This window comes from Gekko japonicus, unplaced genomic scaffold, assembly GCF_001447785.1.
Source record: "Gekko japonicus isolate JY-2015 unplaced genomic scaffold, Gekko_japonicus_V1.1 scaffold152, whole genome shotgun sequence".
In the NCBI taxonomy this organism is placed as follows: Eukaryota; Metazoa; Chordata; class Lepidosauria; order Squamata; family Gekkonidae; genus Gekko; species Gekko japonicus.
In genome coordinates, this window is record NW_015168050.1 from 10,089 (window position 1) to 17,045 (window position 6,957).

Consider the following 6,957-nt stretch of genomic DNA (forward strand, 5'->3'; position numbering starts at 1 on the left):
CGGCGGCGCGCAGCGGCTGCTCCCGCAGCTTGAGCTTCTCCATCGGCCCGCCTGGAGCCTCCCGGGCGGGACCCCCGGCGGCGTCGGGGGCGCTCGGAGCCGGGATCCCGGGATCCCCAACCAACCGGACGGGCGCGCACAAGCCTTTGGAGAGCCCGCCTGCTGCGCCCTCCTTGGAAAGAGGCAAACCCGCCTCGCTTCCCTCCTCCTCCCGTCCGGGGCTCTTCCTCGACGGCTTCCCTTCTTTGCCGGGTTCCTTTTACCTCCCCGCGGCGCCCTCCCGACTTTATAGCCCGCCCGGGCTTCTCCCACCGCCCGGCACCTTCCCCATTGGGCGCCCCGAGCCGTGCGTCACCAGGCCGGCCAGCCTGTCAGGCTCCAGAGGCGGAAGCGGCGGCAGCGAGCCGGCAGGAGGGAGGGGGGAAAGGGAGGAGGCACCGCACGGTTGCCAACTCTGGGGTTGGGAAATCCCTGGTAAGGAGAGGGGGGGTTTCGGGGGGGGGGTCAGTGAAATTCAGTGCCTGAGAGCCCGCCCTTGTTTTCTGCAGGGGGACTGACCTCTGTAGTCTGGAGCAGTGTTCCCTCTAAGCTGAGTGAGTGTGAGCTGGCTCACCGTTTTTTAGTCTCCAGCTCACACATTGTTTTCTTAGCTCAGGACGGATGGGGCTCCAGAGGAAACTCATTGATGCAGCAGCCAAATGGCTCGCTCACAACTTGAATGCCGGTAGCTCACAAAGTAGAATTTCTGCTCACAGGACTCTACAGCTTAGAGGGAACATTGGTCTGGAGTTAGGGTGGCTAGGTTCTCCCCAGCTACCAATAGGAGATCAGAGCATATGAGAGGCCAGTGGCCCATCCAGTCCAACACTCTTGTGTCACACAGTGGCCAGAAATACCAGGGGCCATCAGGAGGTCCTCCAGTGGGGCCATAAGAACATAAGAGAAGCCAATGTTGGATCAGGCCAGTGGCCCACACAGTCCACACAGTGGCCCATCCAGTGTCACACAGTGGCCAAAAATACCAGGTGCCATCAGGAGGTCCACCAGTGGGGCCAGAACACTAGAAGCCCTTCCACTGTTTCCCCCCAAGCACCAAGAAGACAGAGCATCCCTTGCCCCAGACATAAGAACATAAGAGACGCCAATGTTGGATCAGCCCAGTGGCCCATTCAGTCCAACATTCTCTGTGTCACACAGTGGCCAAAAACACCAGGTGCCATCAGCACCAAGAAAACAGACTATCATGTGCCCCAGACTGAGAGCTCCTATCTATACCTTGTGGCTAATAGCCACTAATGGACGTCTGCTCCATATGTTGATCCAATTCATAAGAGCATAAGAGAAGCCAGTGGTGGATCAGGCCAATGGCCCATCCAGTCCAACACTCTTGTGTCACACAGTGGCCAGAAATACCAGGGGCCATCAGGAGGTCCAGCAGTGGGCCCAGGACACTTGAAGCCCCCCCACTGTTGCCCCCCCCTCCAAGCACCGAGAATACAGAGCATCACTTGCCCCAGACTGAGAGCTCCTATCTATACCTTGTGGCTCATAGCCCCTGATGGACCTGTGCTCCATATGTTGATCCAATTCCCTCTTGAGGCCGTCTGTGCTTGTAGCTGCCACCACCTCCTGTGGCAGTGAATTCTATGTGCTAATCACTCTTTGGGTGAAGACTTGGGGGGTGCCAGATCCAGGTTGGGAAACACCTGGAGATTTGGGGGTGGAGCCTCAGAAGGACAGGGATCTTAGCGGAGTACAATGCATGGCCTAGAGTCCACCCCCACAAAGCACCCGTTTTCTCCCAGGGGAATTGATCTCTGCTGTCTGGGGAGGAGCTGCAATTCTGGGAGATCCCCAGGTCCCACCTGGAGGCTGGCATCCCTATAGCTACAATTCCAGGTAGGGATGCTAGCCACCAGGTGGGACCTGGGGATCCCCGGGGATTACAGCTCGTCTCCAGACTGCAGAGATCAGTTCCCCTGGGGAAAATGGATGCTTTTGGAGGGCGGTCTCTATGGCATCGTACCCCACTGAGGTCCCCCATCCTCACGCCCCATCTCCAAATCTCCAGGTGTCTCCCATCCTAGACCCTGATTCCAGAATATCTCCAGGCCCCACCTGGAGGATAAACGTAAAGAAGCACCGTGTTAGAACAAAACACACTCTACTAATATGCACTTGTGTCTTCATATATTGATTTAAATACAATAGAGACCCTAGTGTATCTTATAGGTAAAGGTTCCCTTGCTCGAAAGCCAGTTGAATCCGACTCTAGGGTTGCGGTGCTCATCTCCATTTCAAAGCTGAAGAGCCAGCGCTGTCCGAAGACGTTTCCGTGGTCATGTGGCCGGCATGACTAAACACCGAGGCGCACGGAACGCTGTTCCCTTCCCACCGAAGTGGTCCCTATTTATCTACTTGCAATTTCTTGCTTTCGAACTGCTAGGTTGGCAGGAGCTGGAACCAGAGACGGGAGCTCACCCCGTCATGCTGAACTACTGACCTTCCACAGCCTGCAGTTCAGCGTCTTAACCACTTGAGCCACCGCAGCTCTCTATTAGGGAGTAGCATTTCAGTATTCTTATCTATCTGGCTGAAAGCCTTCTTTTATTGGACTGACAATGCTCTCCACTCCTCCCGCTGGAAACCAACTCAAGGAACTTACTGATAGATTCCAAGCAGCTGCATGTTGTTATACTTATCTCTTAAAGGTGTAGAACATGCTGAGATAGGATAATTGTTGATTATTGTTCTGTTCATAATGATTGATGTATAAATTCTGTTGTTATTAGTACTTGCTAATTTTTGTTGAAATTGAAGTGGTTCATCTTACTTTATCAGTTGTATGTAACTTTCAATACTTCAATAAAATAAATTGGAATTGGAAAAAAAAAGTGTAGAACATGAACACTAAAAAGTAAACTCCTAGATAATACATACACTTTTGATTTACACATATACTTTTAAATGCAATTTTAAATATGCTTTTAAAAAACATATTATTTAACTAGTGTGTCAATGTCCCCAGTAAAAGTCAAGTCAACAAGTCAGAGAAGGGGTCCTATGTCTGAATTATCTAACCATATTGTAAGATTAATAGCTTCACAAATTGATGCTCATAGAATTATTAAATACGTCATTGGTAATTTTACCACAGTGGTTTTTGGTCTGCTGGCACGTATCTGCACACTGTGAGCAATGTTCCCTCTAAGCTGTGGAGTCTTGTGAGCAAAAATTCTACTTTGTGAGCTACTGGCATTAAAGCTGTGAGCGAGTGATTTGGCTACTGCATAAATTAGTTGGCTCTGAAGCCTTCCCTTCCTGAGCAAAGGCAAAAATGTGTGAGCCGGAGGCTAAAGAACTGTGAGCCAGCTCACACTAACTCAGCTTGGAGGGAACATTGTGACCCCTTCTCTGGCTTTTGGAAAGTGCACTGAGTGGATTGAACGTGGATTACTTAGTGTGTGAGACGGCAGTCTCAGTGTGTCTGAAGAAGTGAGCATGCAGACAAAAGCATATACCCCAAATAAACTTTGTTGGTCTTCAAGGTTCCACTGAACTCAAACTTTGTTTTGCTGCTTCAAACCAACATGGCTACCCACCTGAAAATCCATACGCAATTGTTGTCTATGTGCCATGTGGTCGAATCTTGATAAGGTTTTAAGGTCCTCGATTGATTTACAGGTGGGCATTTATCTCTCCAATGTTGTAATGCAGAATTCCAAAGGAGGATTGTTTAGAAAAATCTGTGGAATGTATTTGCTTATGTTAACTAACCTGTCTGTTACATGACCAAGTGTCTGATAAATTTGGAAAATGGATTTTTTTCCATCTATAATGAGATGATTTTGAGTTTCTATAACTGATGTTTTTAACAGCTCTGTAATACCTATCCCGTATTTTAGTTCTTTGTATTGGCTTTATTGGAGAGAGCCAGTTTGGCGTGGTGCTTAGCAATGCTCCCTCTAAGCTGAGAGCCAGTTTGGTGTAGTGGTTAAGTGTGCAGACTCTAATCTGGGAGAACCCGGTTTGATTCCCCACTCCTCCACTTGCACCTGCTGGTGTGACCTTGGGTCAGTCACAAGCTCTGGCACAGCTATTCCTGAAAGAGCAGTTTGTATCAGAGTTCTCTCAGCCCCACCCAACTCACAGGGTGTCTGTTGTGGGGAGGGGAAGGGAAAGGAGTTTGTAAGCCACTCTGAGACTCCCTTGGGTAGTGAAGGGCAGGGTATAAATCCAATCTCTTCTTCTTCTTTTACCTCAGAGGGTGTCTGTTGTGGGGAGGGGAAGGGAAAGGAGTTTGTAAGCCACTCTGAGACTCCAAGTGAAGGGAGGGGTATAAATCCAGTCTCTTCTTCTTCTTCTTCTACCTCACAGGGTGTCTGTTGTGGGGAGGGGAAGGAAAAGGAGATTGTAAGCCGCTCTGAGACTCCTTCAGGTAATGAAGGGCGGGGTATAAATCCAATCTCCTCTTCTTCTTTTACCTCACAGGGTGTCTGTTGTGGGGAGGGGAAGGGAAAGGAGTTTGTAAGACGCTCTGAGACTCCAAGTGAAGGGCGGGGTATAAATCCAATCTCTTCTTCTTCTTCTACCTCAGAGGGTGTCTGTTGTGGGGAGGGGAAGGGAAAGGAGTTTGTAAGCCACTCTGAGACTCCAAGTGAAGGGCGGGGTATAAATCCAATCTCTTCTTCTTCTTCTTCTTCTTCTTCTACCTCACAGGGTGTCTGTGGTGGGGAGGGGAAGGGAAAGGAGTTTGTGAGCCGCTCTGAGACTCCTTCAGGTAATGAAGGGCGGGGTATAAATCCAATCTCCTCTTCTTCTTCTTTTACCTAACAGGGTGTCTGTTGTGGGGAGGGGAAGGGAAAGGAGTTTGTAAGCCGCTCTGAGATTCCGAGTGAAGGGCGGGGTATAAATCCAATCTCTTCTTCTTCTTCTAAGCTGTGGAGTCTTGTGAGCAAAGATTCTACTTTGTGAGCTACTGGCTTTAAAGTTGTGAGCCAACGATTTGGCTACTGCATAAATTAGTTTGTTCTGGAGCCCTCCTTCCCGAGCTGAGACGAAAATGTGTGAGCTGGAGGCTAAATGTTGTGTAGTGGGTTCGACGCATTGAAGAATCAGGAAACAGCATGATCATCAGCTCATAGTTTACTGGTACACAACAGAACAGAAAATACTGGCCAGATGGCCAACTATAGACAGTCCCCGTGGACCACCCCCAAGTCCCATTGGTGGGTTTAAACTTCCCGCCAAAGTCCCTATTGGTGACCGCTTGAGGTTTCAGGACCCTAGTCCCTATTGTCCCTCAAGAGTCAAGCTCTGGTGAACGTCGCTGTCGCCTAGTGGCGGTCAGCGGACATAACACTAAAATACTGTGAGCTAGCTCACACTAACTCAGCTTAGAGGGAACTCTGCTCTGGAGCCCTCCTTCCTGAGCTAAGAGAAAAATGGGTGAGCTGGAGGCTAAAAAAACCTGTGAGCTGGCTTACACGAACTCAGCTTAGAGGGAACACTGGCCCGGACCCAGGTTCGGATCGCCGCTGTGCTAGTGGGACTCCGATCGGGGACTCGGGTTTGGAGACCCACATGTAGATCGTGACAGTGTGGCCATGGGCCAGGCGCACAGTTTCAACCAGTGCTCCCTCTAAGCTGTGGGGTCTTGTGAGCAAAGATTCTACTTTGTGAGCAACTGTCATTAAAGTTGTGAGCCAGCGATTTGGCTACTGCATAAATTAGTTTGCTCTGGAGCCATCCTTCCTGAGCTGAGATGAAAATGTGTGAGCTGGAGGCTAAATGTTGTGTAGTGGGTTCGACGCAGTTTGGTGTAGTGGTTAAGTGTGCGGACTCTAATCTGGGAGAACCGGGTTTGATTCCCCACTCCTCCACTTGCACCTGCTGTTGTGACCTTGGGTCAGTCACAAGCTCTGGCACAGCTGTCCTTGAAAAAGTGCAGTTTGTGTTAGAGCTCTCTCAGCCCCACCCACCTCACAGGGTGTCTGTTGTGGGGAGGGGAAGGGAAAGGAGTTTGTAAGCCGCTCTGAGACTCCAAGTGAAGGGCGGGGTATAAATCCAATCTCTTCTTCTCTTCTTCTTCAACCAGTGCTCCCTCTAAGCTGTGGGGTCTTGTGAGCAAAGATTCTACTTTGTGAGCGACTGTCATTAAAGTTGTGAGTGAGCGATTTGGCTTCTGCATAAATAATTTTGGTCTGGAGCCATCCTTCCTGAGCTGAGACAAAAATGTGTGAGCCGGAGGCTAAAAAACTGAGCTAGCTCACACTCACTCAGCTTAGAGGGAACACTGGCGCTTAGGAGCGCAGACTCTAATCTGGGAGAACCGGGTTTGATTTCCCACTCCTCCACATGTAGCTGCTGGTGTGACCTGGGGTCAGTCACAAGTTCTCTCAGAGCTCTCTCAGCCCCACCTGCCTCACAGGGTACCTGTTGTGGGGAGGGGAAGAGAAAGGAGATTGTAAGCCACTCTGAGACTCCTTTGGGTAGTAAAGGGTGGGGTATAAATCCAATCTCCTCCTCCTCCTCCTCTTCTTCTTCCTATTTTTTAATCGAATTTTTTAAAAAGAAACTGACTGACTCCTTTATCTGTCAGCTCTTTCATACTTTGTAAGTTTTATACTGTGGGCCTTTCCCCTTTTTTATCCTTGCTAAGTTAGAAAGCAAGAAATTGCAAGTAGATAAATAGGTACCACTTCAGTGGGAAGGTAACAGTGTTCCGTGCGCCTTGGTGTTTAGTCATGCCGGCCACATGACCACGGAAATGTCTTCGGACAAAGTCTTCGGCTTTGAAACGGAGATGAGCACCACAACCCTAGAGTCGGACTCGACTGGCTTTCGAGCAAGGGAACCTTTACCTTAAAGAGCCAGTTTGGTATAGTGGTTAAGTGTGCGGACTCTAATCTGGGAGAACCGGGTTTGATTCCCCACTCCTCCACTTGCACCTGCTGA